This window comes from Corvus hawaiiensis, chromosome 20 (genome assembly GCF_020740725.1).
Source record: "Corvus hawaiiensis isolate bCorHaw1 chromosome 20, bCorHaw1.pri.cur, whole genome shotgun sequence".
Taxonomy (NCBI): Eukaryota; Metazoa; Chordata; class Aves; order Passeriformes; family Corvidae; genus Corvus; species Corvus hawaiiensis.
The window spans coordinates 8,708,582-8,733,279 of record NC_063232.1 but is presented as its reverse complement, the minus strand read 5'-3'; the positions used below and the strand labels follow the sequence as shown (position 1 = coordinate 8,733,279).

Sequence of the window (24,698 nt, the reverse complement as noted above, 5' to 3'; positions counted from 1 at the left end):
CCCCAGCTTGGGAATCAAGGAACCAGGTTGTCAGGAACATCCCTTTTTTAAACAGTAACAGCCTGGATTGAGCACTCCTTGTTTTGATAAATCAAGGCTTAAAACTTGCTAGAAAACAGCTCTCTGAAAGAATGCTTTGCTACCATGCCTTTCCCATGCATGCTAAGTGCCCTTGTCTGCAAAGCCACTGAATGTCCTTTTTTTGTTTCTCTCTACAAACCTATCTCTACGTATGTCAACACAGTGTGTGTCAAACACTAAATTATTTATCATTAGTCCTAGGTGCTTCAGGTATGTCACATAATTAAACTATCAAATTAACAGGGAAGAGGAGTGGAAAAAACATGATGTTCTGAGCTCCAAGTCTTCTCTATACAGCATGAAAATGGAAGACAATTGAACCATTTAGGTCTTCTGAGTTCAAAGATTTTCTGCATTTTATTAAGAAAAGATATTTCCTTTGGGTCTCATTTATGGCAATATTTTAAATACAAGATTTTTCTGTTCTATGCAATTATATTTAAGGGACATCAATGATTAAACTCTCAAAAAATAGAGTACTGTTCATTATTGTCACACTGCATGAATTTGAGAGTGTGGGGTGTTTTTGTCAGACTTTTGACAAATAGTGTTTTTAGTCTTGTTTCTGAGGGATGAGATGCTGGGAGGGGTGTTTAATTTCAGAACTGATTAGGACTATGAATTGGTCATTTTGGGACTTGATTGCTAACAGCTGAGACATTATGGGACATTCTGCAATGGAAAATTTGAAATAGCTGAGGGAAAATTGCTCCTAGTGATTAATAGCACCTTTACTCTAAACTTCCTCCAGGCAACTGTGCTCTTAAAATAGTATATGGGAGGTGTGGGCAGAGCAGCCGGACTCAGCTGAGAGCAGGGGGTTGTGTGCTCCTCAAGCACCTACAAAACAGGGAAGAAAACCTTTGGCAAAGATGTAGGAGATGCACCTTTCCTTTCTAACAAGGAAGCCTATGATTTTCCATCTTGGATACCCCTGTAGTGCTTATTGTTGTACTCACAAATACCACTCACCCACTCGCAAGTGGCCTCCCTCCTCTGAGTGACAAGCTCCACAGCAGAACTTGTGAGATGACCAGAGACGTGTGAGTATTCTTTTTTAATTGTTTTGTTTTGTTTGTTGGGCTTTTTTAATGCAAGGAAGTGAAGTAGATACTTTTCAAAAAAACCTTCATTTATTCTGCAGGAAATGCAGGAGAATGTATTGAGCAAGCTGGGTGCATTTGACCCTTAGACCTGGTGATGCAAGTATAGCGACTGGTCCTTATCATGTTTAACATACTGTCATATCAGTGTCGTGGTGTATGCTTCAGCGAGATTCCAGCACACCAGGGATGCTGATGAAAAAGAGGACGTTTATATTGTAGCAAATCCTGGTGCTACAGTTCCCCACTTCAGGTGAGGGAGTCCAGGTGCTTGGTCAGCTTGTCATCAGTCCATCTACCTGTGTGTGCACAAACGTGTCCTGAAATGCTTCTGGAGTTTCTTTCTAACAGTCCTTCACTCCAGTCTGACTGCAAGCAGCTGTGGCAAAAGCAGCAGCCTTATCTCAAAAATAAGTGAATCCGAAACTGATAAGAAACCCGTCAGTCTGAAATTCTTGCTAAGGAAACATCCTGCTGGTGTCCCCTAGTGATCCCACACTGCTGGTGTGCACTGGAACCAGTCTCTTTCCAAGTACAAACACACTCTTCTGCCAGAGGTGAGCCCAAGCCTGCTCGTGTGAGGGATGAGAGAGCTTCAATGCCGTGCACATGTTGTTACTGTCCCATGTTTGTTAGTGTTAATTGCAAGATATTGGTGAAGCACAAGTGATGGCAACCAGTGAGGAAATGGCCAAAGGACCTTACAAGGGCTAAGTCTGTCCTCAGTTTAAAAAATGTAGAGCAAATCCCAGCCCTTTTTTCCTAGCTTGGAAGAATTTTCCCTAGTCAAAAACTTAAATAGAAGCAGGATCCAGACATACTTGAAGATGTGGCTCAGTAAAGGCCTAGACAATCCATAAAAAAATGCAAGTCTTCCTAAGTACAGAGTTTGGTGTAACCCTCTTCCTCATAGAGCAGGAAGAGAAGAATTCAAAACCACAAAAGTATTAAGCTCTGCAAACGTAAGGATCTGACAGGCACGAGATGGCTCACCATGTCTGGGGTTTTGCACACAAAGCTGTATTCAAACATAAGGAAAACATCTTTTTTCTTCTTGAAAAAACAAAATGTGAGTGAAGCATTGTGGATTTTTTTTGGAGGGGGGGTTCATTTTTGTTTCAATGTTTTTATTTCCTCTGAGTGTGTTTGTACAAAGTTTCAGGCACAGATTCTCTAACTTTTTATTGAAGTCTTCACAAGTATACTCTCTTCAACAATGTATCTAACGACATTTTGATGTGTAAGGCTCATGAAGAGTGGTTAATGTGATAAAAGCAGAAGCTTGAAGCAATGACATCTAAAGAGAGTCTGTCTGAAGATCTTGAAATCAGATAGAATAAAGAGAAGGCTAAAATGACAAACATGTTTGATCTTACGTACTTAAACAGAAAATCATTTCTGAGACCTGTCTTATCCTATAAAGGAGCTGATGAATGTCTCAGATTTAGATACATGTAGCTATATTTGCTACTGAGAAAATTACATACTTGCCCTTTTGCACTAGTGCTGTATTTTGGCAGTTTATTGATTTAAAAACCCAAATCACCCACTTCATTCCTCCTCCCCTCTCTGCCCAAAAAAGTACTCAAGTGGAAAACAGAAGCTGGCTTTCTTCTACAAGGAAGGAATTAATTTCCTTAAGGAAAAGCAATGAAACGCCTCCAAAAATGAAGTACTAAGATGATTTTGGGTCAAGTAGAGAAGCACAATGCACACAGAAGGCAGCTGTTGAGTCAAGTGCAGTCACTGCAGTGCAACTACACCATTTACGGGGGAAAGGGCAGGTAATAAGGGTGAGAGAAAACAATTTCTGTGGCATTAAACCTGTAAATTAGGGGGAAATAGGAAGGAATTATATGGTGTGAGCCCTAAATCTCTCATTTTTGTATTCAAGTCTGGAGCTCACAGATCAAGACAAGCAGAGAGCCTGGTAACAAGGAGGTAATGATGATCATCCTTAAATTTACCATTGGATATGAATGGCACAGACAAGCTGAGACCTAGAGCCCTTCCTTTAGAAAAATAGGCTCTGTTCATGCAGAATTGAAGGAAAATGAACATTCGCTCTTGTTTTGAGATACTTCTTCCTCCAAGCCCATAAGACTTTAAAATTTTAAACTTTAAAGCCTTTATTATTTTTTTTTTTTTTACGTAAGAAAACTTATTTTCTTGTCTGCATTCAGGAGGTTCCTAGTCCAACCCCTCCAGCTATGGAAAGCTTTTAGTATTATCATGGCCCCGATTCAGTAAAGCATTTAAATAGCTGCTTTATTGTAAGTGCACCATGATATATACAACTCTGGGCTCCACATTCAGAGGCAAGGTGGCCTTGGAGCCTTTAAACTAAATAATGGTGCATTAGAAAAATTCATCTCTATTAAAAGATGCCCTTTTCCTTCATCTTCTGAGGCAGTGCAGAGAGATTTGCAGAAGGCTGGGCGTGCAGTCTGTAGTTACTGCCTGCCCCGGCACACAGAGCAGCCAAGCTGGGGCTCACTGGCACTCTCCCCTTCTCACAGATGAGCTGCTCATCCCTCACCACTCCACAAGGACCTGTGGTTTAGCTTTGCTTTGCTACTGCCATCTCTGTCCAAAGCCAAGACATGTCCACCTCCACATGTTCTTTTGAGCAAGTCACTGACCTAAATGCAATGTACCTGCATACACAAAATCTCTAATTTCATGCAATAAATACTGATAAAAAAGAGAGAAAAGCATAAAATAAGAGGAGAAAAGATAAAAAAGGAGAAAGCATCAGCTCTAGATCAATGAAGGCTGGGGCCACCTAAGCCACAGTGCATGGGCTCCAGCCAGCAGAGAGCAGCAGTTTGAATACTATTTTAGAGATGCTCTAATTCCTTATGCACCCGCATCTCTGATATTACACTGAAGTTACACTTGAATGTACAATATTTGCATTCCACTTGCTAATTCATGTTGCTTATACTCTCTAATCTTGACATCACAGCACAAATCCTTTTCATGCTCTATTTCCCATGCAGTACAGCTTCCTTGGTTTGTAAGCAACATTATTTTCCCCATTAAAGTTAATTTTTATAGTAGACTATGGACTGGCTCTAACTTTCTCTCACACCCCCCACTTTCCAGGAGGAGCTACACAAACAAAAGTCAAAGAAATTTTTATGGGTTACTGAAAAGATACTAGTAAATTCTGCTCTTCATTTTCTAAGCTGGTGAGAGTTGTTACAATGACAGAATTGTGGACAAAACTACTTCTGACCAGCAGACAATCAAAGCAGACATAATGCATCACAATAGAATGTGAACATACTAAGGAATCTGCTGAGAATGAGGAAAGAAACTGGCTGCTGAAGGCAGCCATACTCCTTCATGGATAAAATCAAGGCAGAGGAAGTAAATACGAATCCTGAAGGTGATCTGTGAGCAAAAGCAAGGTCCGTGAGGAAAACAGAATGAGTCTGTGGAGGCCCGTGAATGGTGGCACAGATTTTGCAAGGTGCTTTTCAATATGTGTGGTGTCCTCAAAAAAGTCTTGTAATTCCTTGTACTTTGCTGGCTTCATGACCCTTCATGTTCATGTAGCTGCAATGCAAGCCCATGTTTTTCAAAACAAAGCTGAATGCACCTAACCTAAGCCAGCACATCTGTCTCAGTAAAAAGCTGTCAGCTAACCCTGATGAACACTGACCAATATATCCACTCCTTCAGTGTTTGCTTGTTTGTCTTCTGTGATATCTGCAATGTCACAACAGAAGTGGTAGATCTTAGCTTGTCCTGGCATAAGGTCTGGTTTGGCATGCAGAGAAAGTCATGTTGAGTCAAGGCTCATTCACTAGTTTTATATTTGCTGACTTTGCACTAAGAAATGATTTCAGGATCCATGTCCTAGTTCTGTAGCTGGGAATACAGGATACACAACCTGCAAAATGCTGTAGGAGAAAACACAGTCTGTGCTCTGTGGTACAATTTAGACCATCTGTGAAGACAAATCTTTCCAAGCTGTGTTTTTGCTGCTGCTCTCTGACATCTTTCTGTGCTGCAGTATGAGTTATGTAACAGTGATTTTCAACAGATATCAACAAAAGTGACCTCAGCTTCAGCAGCCCCATAGCTCTTTAAATTATGCCTTGTCAGTGTGCATGGGCACATGCAATGGTAGTTCCTATATCTCCACTTTTTTTCCTTGAGTGTTTGCTTTCCACTCATACAGGAAACAGTATGGGTTTTCCTTTTGGCTGTGGGGCAAAAGGTTTTATTTCTCTCTCATTTCCTGATGAAGGAATCCTTCTAAACATGTAATGAGACAGCAGCAATGCATTTTTGCATGGCTTCTACTGAAAGACTCTTCATGAACTTTACTTTTTGTGGCATGCAGGGACAAGGAAATATCCAGTGTTATTGTTCAAGTCCACTTTATACTATATCCTTAAGAGTTGCTACATGGGTAGAGCTCATGAGCCTTAACAGAGTCATGCTTTAAATGGCTGCTTATTTCTTCTGTCTTGTCTCTTGTGTGCTCAGAAGTGGTTCAGACTAGTCCACAATAGAAACTGCTTCTGGTTTGTGTCTGAATTCCTGCAGATTCCTGCTGTGGTCAGTGGAGGTGCAGAACCACTGCATTAGTCCTCAAGGAACAGAGGCTGTATCTGTAACCTGTCGACACATGAAATCAGGTTTGAAAGTATCTCTTTAACTCTCTATCTTTTGAGGGAAAAAAAAGGGCCCCAGTGCAAGGCTGGGACTCAGCTGCACAAATGTCACTCCAGACATTCCTCCAGCTGCCATTTCAGACCAGCACAGCTCTGTCACAAGTCCCGTGTTCCATCCACCGGCCTGTTCTGGATGGCTCTGGGTTTTAGGTGATAGAAGTTCAACTTTCTGGCCTTTGTACTGAGTTTCTGGCTCAATCTGAGACTCACAGCAAATCTCTTGATTCCTCTGCAAGACACAGATAATGATCCTCTCTATGTAAACAGCAGGAGGCTCAGAGAAGAGCAGGAACTACTCCATGTACATCTGGATCCCAGCACAGCAGGGCCTCAGTCTCAGCTGATCCTCATGCACTGATAGTTCTTTCATCTCTCTCTCCAAGCTGGCCTCATACTCTGGCCAACAGAACAGCCTGGAGGCTGGAGGCATTTCAGGGGTGGAGACTGGTATTTCTGCTTTAGGCTAAGAAACTGAAACCATTCTGGGACAAAGTATTTGCTGCTGCATACTGAGATTGTTGCCACTCCATGGCAGCAAGGTTAGTGTTCATTCAGAGCTTATACAGATGTTTTTCTCAGAATTGCCAAACCTTCCATTTGTTCACATCTTGTTCTCTGAGGTACCACCATCTGTGTACCAAGTGGTCTATAGTACAAGCCATGGGTTTTCTCTTCTGGAAAAAGATGATGGGTTCAATTGTCCTATTCCCTACACTGAAACACTTTCTGCACAATGGTGAGCTGCAGATGGTTTTGTCTTACTTGACTTCAATATTGTATCCTGACTCATGGAAGAACATTTAAAGAATACCTCTCATCAGTGCCCTGAAAAGATAACTACACTAATTTTCCCTTTTTACCTTTCTGTCACTAATTCAGAATTATAAACTGCATAATTATACTGCACAGATTTCCATTCTTTCTTGTGCAGCATTTAAAATGTTTTGTTCTCTTACCAAAAGATTTTTTTCAATATTTATAGTCTAGATGCTTTTTATGTGTCTTGGACGCCACAGACTCTGCAATAATTCCTTTCAAGAGTCCTTATTTCTGAAAGTACCTTTGTGTGACTTCATTTCACACTGTTCTCCAGAGTGCATCTTCACATCTTCCACATCTTCACACAGTTGTCAGCTTTTTATTTTTTTTTAATTTTATTTTTATCAACAGCAGTGCTTAGAGTTTAACAATCTCTGATTGTATTTTACTGGGGAAAACATCATATGAGCTTCAACCAAGCCATTAGGATACTGTGGACAAGTTGTGTTTTCTCTGTCAGGTATCTTTGCAATCTTCTTGAGTGGGGAGGAGGGTGAGAATGACACAAGTGTGAAGAGCTGGGACAACAAGGGCATTTTGGGGGCTCCAGTTGGCAGCATGTAGAACTTTGTGCTTCTGAAATCACTGAGCTGTAGCCAGTGCAGGACAGCTGATCTTCTGGAAAGCATTCCATTTAAAAAGTGAGCTGGAAAATCATGACCTAGCATAAGGTTAAACTATTCTTCTGAAAATGGACTAATGCAAACTTATCTGCCAGGTTTGGCTGACAGTCCTGAGCAACAACCCAGGGAGCTGAATGCCTTTAATTCAGGAAAAGACAGGCCAGGGTATGGAAGCTTTTGGAGTTGTAATGGTAGAGCAGATAAAAATGGGGCATTATTCTCTACTGCTTCTTCTTGTAAAAAGAAACCAAGGCAGAAGAGGAATTATCTCCTAAGTCTCATTACCATGGACAAATTCAAGGTCAGGAAACCAGTCTCTCGCTGGGCTGTTCCTCCCAGTGGGGCTGTGAGCTGCAGCACTTCATGGAGCAGGGAGAGCCTGACTGGTGGATGTGAGGGCTCTGCTGATCATCACAAGGATGGCCTGCATGACAGGCAGTGTGCTGGAAACAAGAATTTTTCATGGGAATGTTTGTAGTTTACAATTTAACACAAACCCTGTTAAAGCACAAAAGCAGCGTGTGATAGCCCAGAAACACTGTGCACAGCAACTTTGGGTGTTTATTTATGAAAACAATACAGCGTGGTTCCAAGAGGAACTGATCAAGTTGCATAAAAGATTTACGAGTCCATTCTGTAGCTGTAATAACGCTTTTAGCACTTTCTCAGATCTTTTCTTATATTCCAACATAGCAGCTTGTGCTGGTTTATCTTTTGGACTATAAACCATTTTATGCCTTCAGTATTTTGGAAGTGATATCACCATAAAACAGATTTAAGCCACAAAATAATACACATATTTTCTGTTTGGAAGTGTGTTAAATCTGTTTTTGAGAAACTAACTGCTTGTGAAGCTATTAGCACAGTACTAGTAATACCCCAAAACATCACTCTAAAGGTGACGGCAGGTTCTTGTTAACAAGTAATCCTGCTTTAATACAACTCTGTTGAAAAATTCATAATCGAAAAATCATGTTCAAGAAAAAAAGGTGTTCCTCTCAAATGGTTTAAGCAATTTTATTTTGTTTTTTAATAATTTAATTAAAAGAGTTCTTAAAGTTTTCATGAAATGAAAACCAAGGATCTTGGGATAGCTTTTTTTTCATTCTTCTTTAAAAATATACCTAAACCAAGGCTTTTCTAAATGTTCAGCAGGTAAATATGCTAAAATTTACAACTCCAATTCAACATTTAAAATAATAATAATGGAGCAGGGTGATACTGTCCTGAGTTGATGTCAGCAGTTTGCATCCTGTGTGAGCATGGCCTCAGGTGGGCGATGTGAGTGCACCATTCCCGGGGAGGGAATTCAGGCACTGCCGCTGCTGGGGAGCGTTGGCAGAGATACCCAAGCTTTGATAGGTATGTGAGCAATAACTCCTTCTGCAGTGCTTAGAAGAAAGCAATTTCATTTGGGACTACATAAATTTTCAGTTTAAGTAGGTTAAGCGAGGAAAAATAACATTAAGAACTTTCACTGGAGTTGCAGTAGCTTCAAAATTACAAAGAAATGGGAAGAGTATTTATGTTATCCAGTAACTTTGGCAATCAGCTCTACCAAAACACTTAGACATGTGTTCTTTCTTTTTTCCTGACTTCTTTAATCACTTGTTTTTCATTAAAATTTCTCAAACAGCTTGTGAAGCAGTTATCCAAATATGTAACTTAGAATTATTCTGAAATCTGCCATTTTAAGAAGCATTTATCAGAGTTGATGTACTCAGCCCAGGTATCCCAGATCATGTGCAGGAATTACCAATTCCCTGGGAGAAATCCCAACTAGCTTAAGTCTTTTTGGAAAATGTCAGGTCCCACGTCAGAACTGATTGTGCATGTCCAGTCATGCTGTCAGCTTTGGGTGCCCTTTGCAGGATCTCCAATTGCCAGTAACTGGTGAGAATCACTGAATCTCTCTGAAAGACTTCAGAGTGTGGAGGATCCATCAGGAGTATTTCTGATAATGCATACAGGAGTTGAGGGTAAATCAGAAATCATCTTCTCTCAGAGAAGTTTTATCAGGTTCAATAGAGATTAATGCACTCCAAAACACACACACACACACACACACACACACACACACACACACACATGAGGAAAGCCTTGAAAATTGGCCTTTGAATTCTCATCTGAAGGTCCTGATCAAGACAGGGAGAAAGTGTGTGTTGCTGAAGATCCCTTTTAGCTTTCAACTGTGCACAGGTGAAAACACTTTTGTTCATCTATTCCTACCTGGAATTTGAAGAATTTGGATCACTTCTGAAAGCAGCCAAGAATTTTTAGCTCAATACTTGGGGAAAGAAGGACCCCACCCTTGAATTCTAATCCACTGAAGCAACAAAGCTGGGAAGTGGCTTGACCTATCCCTTGGTTATGAATATTTACACCAGCTCTTTGAAATGCTTTCAGACCCAGGTATATGAATGTGTCCAAAGTATTCACCACAGGCCAGGTAAACAGAAGTTTGGATGAAGCATCAAAGACCTCATAGAAAATTCTAATCATTCCTAGCAGCTAGATTTCATATCTCAGCATGTTTCTGTAGGTACTCACCCTCTTTCTGAGGTCTCTTCTTCCAGAAACTCAACTTTAGGGGTTTAAGTGTTTGCAGTAGATGACCAAAGAAATAGTTTGTCTCAGATGCAGGCCAAAGCACAAGCAATAGCACCAGCCTTGGTGTAATCCCTGGCCCCTTGCCCTTTGCTGGCAGCTCTCAGGTTTATTACCTAGCCAGTGACCAGGCAGGGCTTGGAGCTTTTGAACCAATGGGCACTGGCAGTCTCAAATCAGAGCAGGCAGGGTTTCTTTGAGGACAGGCATGAGAAGTAGTCCTCTTTGGAGGATTCTTGGCTCTTTGTGGCCAAGGGTCCTTCTGGGCTGGGTTTGATAACCTGCTGGGACCATCATGGGGAAAGTAGTCCTTGTGCAAGCCTCTTGTCACCCTCCTTAGGGGAGCAGAAGGCAGGAGAGGAGGAAATTCAGGGAAAAGTCTGAGAAACTGCTGCTCTGACCTCAGGATGCAACCTCCCTTTTCTGTAGCTTGTCAGAGCAGGTGCTGAGCCAGGCAATGGGTGCAAGGAACATCCTGGTGTGGATAAACAGCCTCGCTCACACCACGGGGCTGTCGCAGCTGCAGGATGTGCCACACCAGAGCGAGGCAATTCCCAGCACACACATGGTGGGCACAACAGCCTCCAGCTGCCCTTACCTTTTCCTTCTGCCTCTGGGCCCTGCTTCCCCCACCAACTAAGGGCTGGAGAGAGCAGTGGGGAACCCCAGCCCCAGTGTTTGCTTCCTCTACAGGAGAGGCTTGTTCCAGCTGCTGCCTGATGCAGCTCTGTGTTCTCAGAGGAGCTGCTGCAGTCACTTGATGATTTTGCATGTAGATCCAGCATCTGATCACACTTTTAACCTGGAGGGGGAAGCAAAGGAAAATTCTGGTGAATTAAATTACCTTCTGCTGCATACAATCATCTGGCATAACACGGCTCGGCAATAACATTCATGTTGCCATTAATGGAAAACACTTCGCATTGCACTCCAGAGATTTTGTTGTTGTTGTTTCCGTTGATATGGAAGTGATCCATTCAGATTGGAGCTGCCTGAACAAAGCCTAGGGGCTCAGACACCACCAGCAGCAGCTCTCTAAGTATCTCTGTCTTACTGTGTAATCTCTCACTGACTTGAAGGAAATGTGCCAATTGCTGCTGCTATAGGGCTCTGTGTATATAAAACACACGCTCAGCTGAGTGGCCCTATGGGGCAACATGATTTATTTTCTGGTTTACCTCAAGTAAATCATGGTAATACTTCAACAGAATTGTCTTGGCTTCAACAAAATGTGTCAAAGTATTTTTAAATAGAACATTTAATCCATGCCTCGCTCCCTCGAGTCATGAAGTAAAAAATTAAAAACATGACTATGTACCATCCAGGTAGAAGTCAGAAAATTCTCATTAAGGACTTGTGGGGAAAGTGAGGAATTTTCCAGATGCCTAAAGGTATCTCAGGGTTTCTAAATAAGAGAAATTAAAGCTTGCCTTGGAAATCTTTGGTCATCTTGAAAAGTAAACTGAAACATACATAATAAAAATGATAATAATGATGTCAGAGGACCAGAATCAACATTTCATCCTATCATTATATACAGACTGCTTCCATCAAGCTGACAGGTGCCTGTACACCTCTGAGGTAAAGATGGTTGTAGTGCTGACAGCAGAATGGTGACACCTGACTGACAGACAACAGAATTGCCAGGCGGTTTGGATCCAGCTGGAGGAGCAAGCTGGGCTTCCAGAGGCTGGAGTCTGGTGGATGTGGAATTACATTATCTGAGATGTGACACTATTTTATGTCCTTGGTCCCTAAAATGTTCAAAGGATGGTTTTCCCCCTGGCTGAATGAGACTACCCCTTGAGCCATTTTATTAATGTTTCTTTATTGTTTAATGATAGCTTGCATAGCTTAAGGCTGTCTGCTCTGTTAAAATTAGGAGGCACACTTTGTGATGGAAAAAGTCATCCGCTTTTCTCACTGGAATCATTCACAAACCAAGAAGGGATGCTGCAGCCAGCCCTTAATTGAATTTTGTGGCATTCTGAATGATAATGCATGGGTCTCCTCTCTGAATCAGGAATGAGGAATTATTACACAGAAGGATAAACAGGATAAAAATGAAAATTAATGCTCTTGGAAAACAAATCAAGCACTTCCGCAAATCTGTTTACTGGCATTTCTGTTCATAGACTCATAGGTTAGAAGTCTCTGTTATTGAACCCAGACCCATCAGAGATGATCATTCCCTAATTCCATGCCTTTTTTACTCCTAGTGAAAGACCATGAAGTTGCACAGGGCATTAAAAGCATTACTTTAAGTAGTATGGTGAATAGACTGAGCTTATTACCTTCAGTATAAACCAGGAACATAGGAGGTGGATAATGAAGGGGAAGGCTCATGTTTACAGATGTTTATCTAAGGTAATTAGACATTTGCTGGGGGGAAGGACTGTAAACCAAAAGTACAGGAGAAGAAAAGTGATTTATTCTCTGAAACTGTCTGCCTTTTGCAGTGAGATCTAAAAGTAGATCCCATCAAATTTGCTGTCATTTACAACATTTAGAAATGAAAGTGGCAATTACCAGCCCTCTTTATATGTCAAAGGTTGTTAGACAAGGTTGGCTCAGCATTTTCACAGTGAAGAGCGTTCAGGTCTTTCAAATTCAGATCTTAGTCTTAATTGGACATAGAGGAGCCTCTCATAAAATGAGCAAAAACAACACAGGCAATGTAGTTTCTGGACAGGTCTTTGTTTGGCAATGTTATGGAAGATGAAGGCTGGGAGACTTGGTTATTTTTCAGTGCAGAAATCCTCCCTAACATTATCAATTTGGAAAAGTTACTTTTTTGTTGTTTCTACTGAGAGAAAAAATAAGTAAAGGATTCAATGCAGAAATTTTCCGATGTAGATCTACTGTACTACATACTTACCACTTGCTACAACAAGTCAATATTAGCCCTGGTGAGATTCAATGAGATATGACAAACACACTATTCAGGATTTAAGTCTATTTTCAGAAGAACTTGTTCTTAACAATTGATTTTTCTTTGTTAAGTAGTTGTCTTCACTGTTTTGATTGGGAGTTATTTATTTCTTTACAAAAAACTTACTTCACAGTTTGTGGATGGAGTAGGGCAAGGGAGCTCCAGATGACCTAAAGAAATATTTTTTTTTCTTGGTCCCACTGTCACTTGCCACATCAACTGTCCTGTCTGAAACTGAGCTAACAAGTCAATTCTTTGAAAATTTCACCTTGTAGTCTCTTGTAGTAGTAAATTTTACCTGAGTTTAGGAGACTTCCCAAGTGCTTTTTTCTCCTAGCTGAAAACAAGCATAAGCAAAACTTCAGAAAACAAAACTAGAGTTAACACCTGAAGAACTGCAATAAGAAAGCAATTTAATGTCTGTAAGTTAGAAAAACTTTTTCACCTCATTAAAAAACATTAAATGGTTGAAGTGTAGAGGATCACCCCAGCTAAAAGGTTAGGCATGTCGGTGAAATGCTAAGAAAAAAAAGTTGGAGAGGCTTTTGCTTTTCCTTTAAAAGCTATTTTTGTACACACCTGATGACTCACAAGTCTGTGGGAACACAGGAGCAGCTGATTCCCTCCTGGGTCCCAAAGACTATGTCTGTGGGGTGTTTATTTTTACCATTTACAGTCCTTCAGATGTGACTACTCTCCTCATGTCTGAGACCACTGAAATGGGAAGGGCTGTTTCACCCTATCCATAGTCTGCTTTACATACAAGAGTCTGGCACATCTGCATAAGTCAAGATGCTGTTAAAAACAAGTTTTTCTCATATAATGTAGAATTTGAAGCCAAATGCTGGTATAGGAAGCACTGACTTGTACTGTTGCATACAGATTTGTCCTGCATGGGATTCTGGTCCTTCCTGGTGTGGTGGTCCTTCCTAATGGTTTTTCCATTAGCAAACCTCACCATCTAAAACCTTGTATTTTGCCAAAGGTTGTCTAGGAAGTGATTCAAGACAAGACAAGGGGCAAGTCTCATCTGTACTGATTGTTGGGTAAACTCAATAGAGAGATGCTCCTCACAGTGTGAGCACTGTCTGCAATAAACATATCTGAAAACCAGGCTGTGAACTAAATTAAGAAACCTTAAAAGTGCTGGGATCTGCCCTAAGAAAAAAGACCACTTGTTTTAAAGAGGGTCATGAGGTGACAGAAACCCAGCCCTGCCAGTAAATCCTGGGGAATGTGGGGGATTCCTTCTAGCCTGGTACAAGGGTGAAAAAATTGGTTTGAAGGCCAAGCAATCAAAGGTCCTGACGTTTGGGAAGTTTGAAGCACTCGTAGTGTCCCAGATCTTACTGTGTCCTGCTCTAAACCCTAGGATAAAGAAAGGACTGTCTGTACCAGTTCTCATTCCCATGTGAGCAAGGGCAGGAAACTTCTGATTCAGGGCATGTTTACACTTATCTGATAGATTTTTTTTTTCTCTCCCTCTGTTGTCATCTTATTCTTAGATACAATGAGAATGGTCATATAAATAATACCAGTACAAAAACATTTCAGGATTCACTGGAGTTTATATTCCTTTGCCTCCCTTAAAAGAACCACTACCAAGTCCTCATTCCACATAAACATGTTTGAGTTTCTTCATAATCATTGGGAAAATTACTTTGGCCCATCAGGAGAGTATCAGCTTTGCATTAGCAAGTTGGCTTGAACACAAAATGATCTTTTTACATTCTATGTATCCATCTCTCTAGAACTAATCATCCATTCAGCTGGTAGATTATTTAAATATAAACATACAAAAAAGGTGCAGTAAGAGTGTTTTCAGAATCCAAATATTTGCTTTCTACCTCTTTAAACCATCTACCCACCACAAGGGTGAAAGCTGCCAAGTGGCAGCTGAAAGCAATATTTGGTCTTCCATTAGTCATATTGGAAGCTGTTTTAAAATGTTTTTTGCCTGTGAAATAGTGCTGCTGGGAAAAACGTGTAACAACAGAGGGCAAACGAGGTCACTGCAAACCAGCTCTTGGGGCATGTCTGGCTTGTGAACGAGTTCGACTTCTGTTAGGAGCTCCCATTCTCCCATTGAGATTCCATTTCCTGCTATAGACAAATCACATTCCCTGGGCCAGTAGGAGGGACCTGTGCCCTGAGCTCTCACCCTGGGGGTACCGTGGCTGTGTGTAGGATGAGGGGGAGCCCCATCAGTATCACTCACTAACCTTCACCCCAAGTGCTGGAGAAGCACTGTGTGCCCTCAGGTGTCTGCCCCAAGGGCAGCGACTGGGGGGGAGGTTTCATTTCCCTCACATATGAGAAATGTATTTAGTGCTTTTTAATGTGTGTCACTTGGGTTTGGGCTGGGCCAAGGATGTCCAGACCGGCATCACATTAGAGAGTTTACAGACACCAAAGGAAAAGATTGCTTACTGAGGCAGAGGCCAATTCGTTAGTGAAGTATTTATGCTACAGCTCCAGGAGTTCCAGGAGGAGTGGGAGAACTCTCCAAAATGAGAATTGACAAAAGCGATGCACAGACGTGCTAATCCTAGTTTGGGAGTTGGGTGTTGGTGGGTTTGCATAGGGTTGAGCATGAGAATCATTCCTGATGGGGCCTGGTGAGCCTTGATTTCACATTTGTCTTTATGAAGTCTTAGAAAGCTTCCCTGGAAATATTCCCAGTGGAAGGCACTGGAGGTGACTGACTTCCCCAGCTTGTTTTTCAAGGTGGTGAATCCTCATGAGGCTGTGTTATAAAAGTGCCCTGGCCAAGGGAGGACAGCACATCCCCTTCAATGGCATGCTCAAAATTAAGAGCCTTGAATGTTAGAGTTGTGATCGATTTTCCCAGCACTCAGATAATTCCTACGACTAAGTAAAAGCATTTCTAAAAATAGGGTCTTTGTCTGAAAGGAGGAAAACAAGGTAAAGTATCCTCGAACGCCTACTTGAGGTGTGCTGTGTTACAGCATTGGCTTGCATTTGATGGAGGGTTAAACAAATAGAAAGCTTTATTCTGTGCTGCAGATTTGTTTCAGAGCTGAGCATTTTTTTAAGCCCACAATGACTCAGAACTGTAGTAGACTGACTATTCTGTAACTAATACAATAGTTGCAAAACTTCCTTGCCAGAACCAGAATCTGGAAGGTAATTGCTGCTCAGCATTGCTTAGCATACCAAATTTGCTTTACTATCCAAGTTTGTGATCCATTTATTATCAGATCATCTGGCAACAAAGAAAGTAAGGGTGGTCAACTTTCCCAACTTTCTTTATGACCTCAGAAGTGAATCAGCACAAAATCAACAGATATTTCTGCTGGGGTTGCTTTCAGGACTATCTGGAGAGCCTGCAATGCTGTTCATATTCTTTGGCAAATGAAATAGGACTGTTGCTAGGAAATGGGAAGTTTACCTACTGGCTACACCAGCTTCCTGTTTGTAGTCACAGGAGAGCAGTTCAGACACAACTGGCCACAGGCAGATAAGCCACAGACACGCAAAAGCTGTAGGTCAGACACTGCAACCTAATTAATACCTTGATTAACACTGTTAGCAGGATGAGAAAGGTTTATCGTAGAACTGAGCATCTATCTTTAGGTCCAAATCTGCTAAACTGAAGGCTCCTTACTCAAAGCCAAATTTTCTTTTCTTCAGATCCTCACATGAGCTTGTGTTAGACTGATGTGTGCAACTGACAATTGTAGAAAATATCACATACTCCCAAAACAGCACTGCTGTACAAAGGGAAATTAGGATAGAACAGTATAATTACAGTTGGAAGAGACCAACATCAATCATCTAGTCTCAACACCTGACCACTTCAGGCTGATCAAAACAAGGTCCAGCACAGAGAAAACAAACATCTCTTCCTTGTCTCACCTGCACACCTGAGAGCTCCCACTCTCTGCACTCTGGCCCTCCACACAGGGTACCTCGGGCTTGTGGGGGCTGCTGGGTTGGCCTCTTTCCATGGCTGGGCTTCCCCAAGCTGGCTCATCTCATGAGCATCATTAGAGAGAAGGCAGGTTCTGTAAGAGAAACGGGATTAATTCCTCTTTCCCAGCCTCCTCTCCACCCTTAGTTGTGAGAACTTAAACAATTAAATCTATTCAGCTTTCAATTCTCAGTTCATCTGTGTTTCTGAATGTGCGGATAGTTTCTCTGAGGAAAGCTTAAGAAAGCTCTAGAACAACTCAGTCAGTCTTATTTATTGCAGAGTCCCCAAAGGATGTCAAATTTAAACTGAATTCCTGTTTGGAAAGGAAATGAAAAGAAAGGAAGGGGTTTGCTAGAATCAGAGGGTTTTTAATTAGTTTGCGGTGGAAGCAGTGGAATTAAGTGCTGTAATATCCCAGTGCCTCTATGCACATTGTTCTCTCCAGGGTCAGCTCTGTGAATCTGCTGAGTGACAGAAGGAAAAGATGACCTTGCTTCCCTCTCCCATGTTCTAGTCTCAAATCAGCACACCACTGTTAAATTCTACTTTTACCTCTCCCTCTTGTTGGCTTGACAAGGTCTCTATCCCAACACCGAAGGGAAATGACACTTGGGTCACAGATGTATCTCTCTTCTGGTCTCTTTAGCAGCACTGTGGCTGCGGGGCCAGGTTGCTGTCGTGTGGTAAGTATTTAACTCAGCGATGACCTATTCTATCTTTTGCATAAGAGAAACCACCTGGATCACAGTAGCTTTTCTGTATTCTGCCCTGACAGCCAGCTGGATGTGGCTCCTGAAGTACTGGCTGCAGGGCTGGACACAGCAGCTGCAGATGCTCCTTTTCCCCAAATGAAACATGGCACAACTAGTTTTTAGCACTTGCTCTCTGCATACTGCTCTTGCATAGAGAATGGGCTAAAGAACATTGATTGATGGCAAACTTTCCATCAGCTTAATGCCAGGCATTAAAAAAAAATTATTTGATCTAGTTTTTGAATAGTAGAATCGAGTAGTGTCATGCAGGTTAATATGTGAAAAAAAAATAATTGAATTAAAAAATTGTGTAGCCACACATACGCCTTCCTGACAATCTCATACTTGTATCATGCTCTGCATGCTGCTAATTCAAAAGGCTGATATGGTCACAGACAGCCCAGCTTCCAGGATCTACCATCCAAACACACTTGAAGTGGCATGAAAAATGCAATAAAATAATTCTTTTGGACAAGTTTAGAGAGAGGTATTCCCAAAAGACAGAATTCTGGCTTCCAGCCACATAAAGCTTACTTTGTCAATAACACAGTGAAGGAAGGCATGAATGAATTTTATTTCATTGGACAAGTGACTTGGAATACAGATAAGGCAGGGTAAGCATATAAACCTTTAAATAAATGTTTTAGCACTATCTGGAAGGGAGGAATGCAATTGATTCCAATCTTTTCTGACAGAAAATCAGTTCCTCTAAAGCTCTTGGGGCAACAAACACTAACTAAAAGTGTCTGTTACTAATAAAATCTTTAAGTACAACAAAACAAGATGTTGTCCTTTGCAATTAATAAGCTACAATTAATGCAAATTATTACTCAGTAGTTTAATTGAAATATTAAACTGTGATATTAGGTCTTTGTTTTACTATGATTTTAAGAGCCAAGTAACTTTGAAGAGGGATCTTTAAAGAGCTCCAGGAAAACCCAGCAGAGCAATAGCTGACAAAGCCCCTGACAAAACACAGTGTAAACAGCAGCAGTAGGAATTCAAAACTCTCTGTGCTGGAGTTTCCCTCTAATGAGCACTGCCATGGTACCTGGAACTGCTACAAACTGCTGTTAATAGAAAACACTGATCTGTGATTATGCCCAACAACATTCTTTGTTCTGTTTTGTGGGGGTTACATCAGACAAAGTTGTTTTGTGGAAAATTTTGACCTTTTCCTTTCTCTCTGCCTGGTTAACATGAACCTTGTGATATTCTCTGCAGTGATACTACAAGATGGAGCTAAAAACTGCTGTTATAATTCTGGTTTTGCTTTGCAAACACATGTTATGTGTTGCAATGAAGGGGGGCATTTAGTGTGTTAGGAGAGCCACATTTGGAATTTCTACAAGAGAAATTCATTCTAAGTGGCAATTTCTTTTATACTATAACTCAAACCAGTACATGGAATTGGACTTTTATTTGCAACACCACAGGCTGTTAAAATTTACAAATCAAACAACATTATTATATTGGGGGCCGGAGGATGAATATGGCTGGAAAAAGGGATTGTACTCAGTCACATGAATTTAAAATAAAATGGTACCTCATTCCCACTGCCAATCCCATTTGAGTTCAAAGGAGTCACTCCAATTTTAGTATTAAATATTCTTTTCCCAATGCCTTCCATAATGAAAACAAAAATTGCAGAATAGGGAAAAAAAAAAAGACTGGTGTTTCTACAAAGTACATTCAGTATCTGCATTAATGCTTTTAGCCTAAAATATGTAGTACCAGTAGTACGACTACTACAGGAGTAATCTGTTTATTAGTTGGTAGAAAACACTCTTTGCACTGAATTTGCTTTCAGGTTACTACTTACTGAAATAGACCCCTTCAGATTAGGTTAGCTAACATGGCTGAAAGAAAGAAAAAAAGTCACACAAGTACATGTGCTTGCAACTGTTATTACCTAATAAAGAGCACTCAGGATCTGTTTCTGTGCCTTTCCAGCCCATAAATCACAGAGTTTCAGGATTCTAATTTCTGCCTTCCCATTTTAATTGTTCTTTTTGTTTTTATAAATAACTATTCAGCCTTCAGACTTCGGTGTGACCAGGCTTTGGCACCATACATGTGAAAAACACAAGAGGTGAGCTCAATATTTAGAAACAGGAAATTGTAGCTCTATTTTCATATTTCTACAGTGAGAGAGGCAATAGAATCTATTTCACAATCTTGTTACAGAACCAAACCCCCAGCACTCTGGGTAGCTTTTCTGAAGGGGCTGGCTTTCAGTTTTGCCAAAGAAAGCATTCAGCAACTGCATGGGGAAAAAAAAAAATCAAGTGTTAAACAATGGCCAACATTTTCCTTGCATCTGATGGATGAGTCTGCATGGTAATCTATACTTCTGCACTGCTGAACCCAAAATAATTGCATAAAATCACCAGGGCTCGAGACTTATCTCAGAAACCTCTAAGAAATACATAACTCTTAACACAGCAAAGGGTGGGACACAGGAACACAGCCCTTCTGCACTCTCCTCTCTGAACTGCTTATTTCTGGCAACAGGTTCCACATATACGTGTGTGTTTGTGTGTATATATGTATATAAATATACATATGTTTCTATGTTTCTTTTTCTCTAAAGAAATTTCTGCTTTTGAACGACACTAAAAAGTGCAAGTTTACATTCTGCAGTGAGAATACCTGATAGTAACATCTGTAAAAGAAACACTCTTGTACTTAGGAAGCATTTTTAATCAAGACTTTTAACATTCCATCAACATGAGCAGAATTTCCTGCCTTGTGACAAAGTGCTTCAAATTTTAAGTCCTGAAAATGTTTTCAGATAATTTCTTTCACATTTTCTGTTTTTATGGAAACCTTTCAAAAGTTCTTGTTGATTTCAAAAAGAGAGACATACCAAACTTGGTTAATTTTCATCCAGTTCTATTGACTGCAGATCCCATCAGTGGGGAGGAGGGGTCTTTTGTTTTATACAAAGCTGTTCAACAAAGGAGTGATTTTACAGGCAGTGCTGACACTGTACATCTTTAAAATCTCTTACCTTCTAGGGACTGCTTAAATAATGAGAGATTACTGATTGACATACCATGGAAAGCTTTCAATAGAGTAATTTGACAAGTATTTCCATCTTCACCTGAAGGATACTTTTGTTAAAAATATTTTTCTTTAAATAAAGCTTTCCTTAGTGCTCAAGAGTAGGCTAGTTGTGCATTGGTGAAGAACTGGCTGAGACAAATGACTGGATGAAGAAGTAACCTCAAAGATGACTTTGATAAACAATTAAATAAAAAAGGTATTGCTTACTGTAATTATAAACCCAGAAAAATGATTTACTTTTCTCCATATGCCAGAACATACAACTCATCTGAAGAGTTTTAAAAATTCTTTTAAAGTGCTTTTAAGCATTTAAGTGCCCTTTTAAAGAACTCCCCAAACACACAACCTGGAACTCCAGGTTAGGGCATGTGTTTTGGAGGGGTTAACAGCCATTGGGAGCTGGCAGAAGGGGGTTTTACCCCTCGCGTGCCAACACAAAGCAGCCTGGAGGTCAACACTGAAACCCCTCTGGAAGGCGGCACTCGGTGCCCAACACACAATGAAAAGGGGTAGAGCTCCTCACCCAAAAGGGGCTGTATCTTCCTGTCCCTGTTAAGCAGGCACGCAGGCAAAGAAGTAAAGAGAGGGAACTCTCCACATGTGCTCCACGCAAATTTATTCCAGGGAAATGACAGGGACAAGAGGCAAATTGCTAGGAAGGTCCAGGGATCTTATAGTGGGTACAGAATAGGCGGGGAGAGGGATCACAGCCAATGGGGTAGGGTACAGAATGGGCGGGGTTGACAGCAGGGGAACCAACGGGAACAACATATAGGAAGGACTTAGGGAAGGATCCAATGGGGCGTCGAGGAACAAAGAACTTTCTAGAACTGATACTTATTAAAGAAGGGAAAGGAATATACATAATTTCATACATAAAACAGGGAGGGGAAAACATTAACTGATCGGGGAAAACATGCAAACAGCAGAACAAGAGAATCATGGGTTCTCACCATGACTGAAGTTACACGCTAAACTTGGGTTGCTGAACACCACAGCAGCTTATCTGAGTTCTTCTCAGGAGACACAGTGACTGGAGCCATCTGCACTGCCACAGTGTTAAGCAACTGAAAACAGCTCCTGTAAACTTTGAGACTGGGAGTACTGGCAGCATAGGGTGTCCATAGGGCAAGACAGGGAGCACACTCAGGTAATGTCTGGTGCCATTAAATGGCGAGCAACTGCCTGGGATGGTAGCAAAAAACTTTCCTGTATGGAAGGGCCACAGTAGTGTGGGCTATATCCACAGATAGATGGATATGAACTGTGGGTAGAATTCGTAACAAACTCCCCTTAAAATAGGTTTATGTTTTCTTCTAGGACCAGCTGCGGCTCACTCCAGAAGGTAGCGTGGAAGGAAAGTCATATGCTTGCAGTATGGAAAGCTGTCCTACAGTAAACCAGGGAGATGAGTAGGATTTTGTCTCCTGCTCTTCCACTGGAGGCATCTTCCTTAACTTGATGTAGCGTGTCTTTCATTTCACATCCCTGAAGTGCTACCTCTGATTCCCTGTCGTCTTCCTGTTCTGCTGAGCTCCTTTACCAGCAAGGAATCTTGTGATAATGATTTTTCCAAGTATAGCTAGTTGAAAATATTAAATGAATGCAAATCAAGTATTTGTGCATACACAGAGGGAGGGATTTGGTTTTGATCAACTGAAGCTTTTTTCCAAATGTTAAGTCTCGAGACATTTCTGCTGACTTCATAAAATAATTAAAGGTTGTGGCGAGGGAGTTTTATTGTTTGAGGTTTTTTTACTAGCTGTATCAAATAATAAGGAAAAGCACCATTAAGATTTCAACATATCCAGTTGTGCATGCTTTCCTAACAACTAAGCCAAACTGTTAAATTTCTTGTCAACAGGCAATGATTTACGTGGATGACCCTGACTTGCTGCTCCTGTAAGTCTTTAAACAGCTCCACTTTCAGCTGCAATAGCTTCCAGAAGTAAGTAATCAATCTTGAACACGTTGTTTCACAAAAATGACTAGGTGATTTCAGAGCTGTGTTTTCCCCAAAGTGAAAATACCAGGCTGCTGCTGCATCAAGCTGGTTCTCATTCCCAACTGCCTTCGTGGAGCCGGTGGGATGCACAACTGCAGTCTGCAAGGGAATCACTTTGTGTCCCCTGGAGCTGGGGAATGGCACTAAATCAGCAGGCTCAGTGGTGCTAGAAGGAAGGATTCTCAGAACACAATCTGTTCCCAGGCAGATCAGAGGGGATGATTTTAGTGTGTAATCCACACTGACAGCCCTCGAGTGCGTAAAACACCAGGCTGAGCCAGGCTGAGCCAGCTCACAGCGAGCACTGCCACCCACTGCTCCCATTGTTCACCCTTCCTGCCCAGCAGAGCAGGCCAGGCTGAACACCCTGGAAGAGGGCAGTGGCACTGAATTCACCTTCAATTTACTCCAACACAGGGAGTGAAGTCAAATCCATGAGCAGTTTCACCGTGTATAGAACTACACCACTCGTCTCTCTAACACAGCCTTGGGCAGACAGGTGGTGTTACACAAACTGTTCTGTTCTCAGCACCATGTAAAGCAATTGTACCTTGGAAGCACAGTTCTTACCTTCCTTCTACACCCACAGAGCAGCCAGGGCTGGCACAGACACTCAGTCTGACCTTTTTGGCCTCTTCTTGTGTGCTGTCTCTTGCCAGGGACAAGGCCAAGGCTCTTGCACTCTTGCACACCAATGCAGATGAACCCATTTCCTATTACTTTGCACACTCAAGAAAGGAAAAGGCAAATTAATACAATATAAAGACAGAAAAGGAAGGAGAAGAAAGTTTGCTGAGTGATCTTAAGCAAGCCAGTGGCTGTGCAGTCCACTCTCTTCTCTGCAGCACTGCCAAGAGCAGGTACTTCCTCTGATGTGGTTCATCTTGAAGGATGCAGCAGGACATGTCATCCTAGAGAAATACTGTGCAGATGGATATGTCACGATTTTTAGCATTTGAAATGAGCAAGGGAAGATGATTTCTCTTCCTGACTCTGGCACTGACCTACTGTCTGCCTCCTCAGATCACTTTAATGCGCTCCTAAACTGTGAATCCCAAAGTTCCTGCCCATCCCCTCCCACAGCAGTATCAACTCATGGTAGGGAGCAGTCACTGCAATCACATTCACAATGAGAAATGTTGTTAATAGCATGAAAAACAACGTATTAAACACATAGCACTGAATTATGGGTCAAATACAGATTTAATTGAAATATTTTGTTGTAATTCACCTTGCTTAGCTTTTCTTTCACATATAATAAGAAATTGAAACAATTCACCTGACTCAAAGCAACAAATACAGCATAACTCTAAATCCTGATTAGATTTTCCTTTGTGGAGAGTGTGTGTGAGCAAGGGAACACATAAATCAAACACTAAGTGGTTACCACATTTGAGGCACTCAAAACTAAATCAGTGAGGCCTCATTTACTTCTAGTCTTAATTCCAGCATCCCCCCAAGGACCAAATAAATGTAAAACCTGGCTTTGCTGCAGTAACTTATTCTACCTGTTGCAAAGTCTTACAACAGAGTGCAAGTGTTATTCCAATACTGAAAGAGAAAACTAATCATATACCTTAAAAATGAAAACTTCTTGTCCTTTGGAAGCATTTCATTTTACCTGATATTTGTTCTCTCATGAGTAGCTCTTGAAACTGAAGAGAGAGTTTAAAGTAATATTAAATACAACTTTGTGTTTAGCAAGGGCAGTGTGTCAAAGCTATTTTAAAATAACATAATATTTACAAAAGCATATCAGCAGAGAGAATCAAGAGTTGGGATACCCCAAGTGAAGTCAAAGCATTAAGAAAAGGCATTGCTGACTAAGAAAAATTCATCTAAAGAAAGTAGGCTACAGGTAAGAAATCTGTCATGGTTTCCACACCATGGGGTTTTTCGTATTTTTTCTGGTCAGCTGAACTGACTATTTGAACAGGTTTCCTACATTGACTAACAAATATTAAGAGATCTTGTATTCCAAAGCCATGCTTACTGGCTGACACTAGGATCTTTTATTTTTTAACAGGAATGTGGCAGTGCAGGTGGCTGCAGCCACTCTGTCTCCTGAGGAGAACTCAG

General features: G+C 41.2%; 1 long non-coding RNA gene across 1 annotated transcript; it reads left to right on the top strand.

Annotated features, from left to right (window-relative positions):
- Positions 1–864: 864 nt before the first annotated feature.
- LOC125336394 lies at positions 865–24,681 on the top strand. The gene is made up of 3 exons (XR_007207746.1): positions 865–1,124; positions 22,479–22,562; positions 24,646–24,681. It is a non-coding gene; the product is annotated as an uncharacterized LOC125336394 (long non-coding RNA).
- Positions 24,682–24,698: the final 17 nt, after the last annotated feature.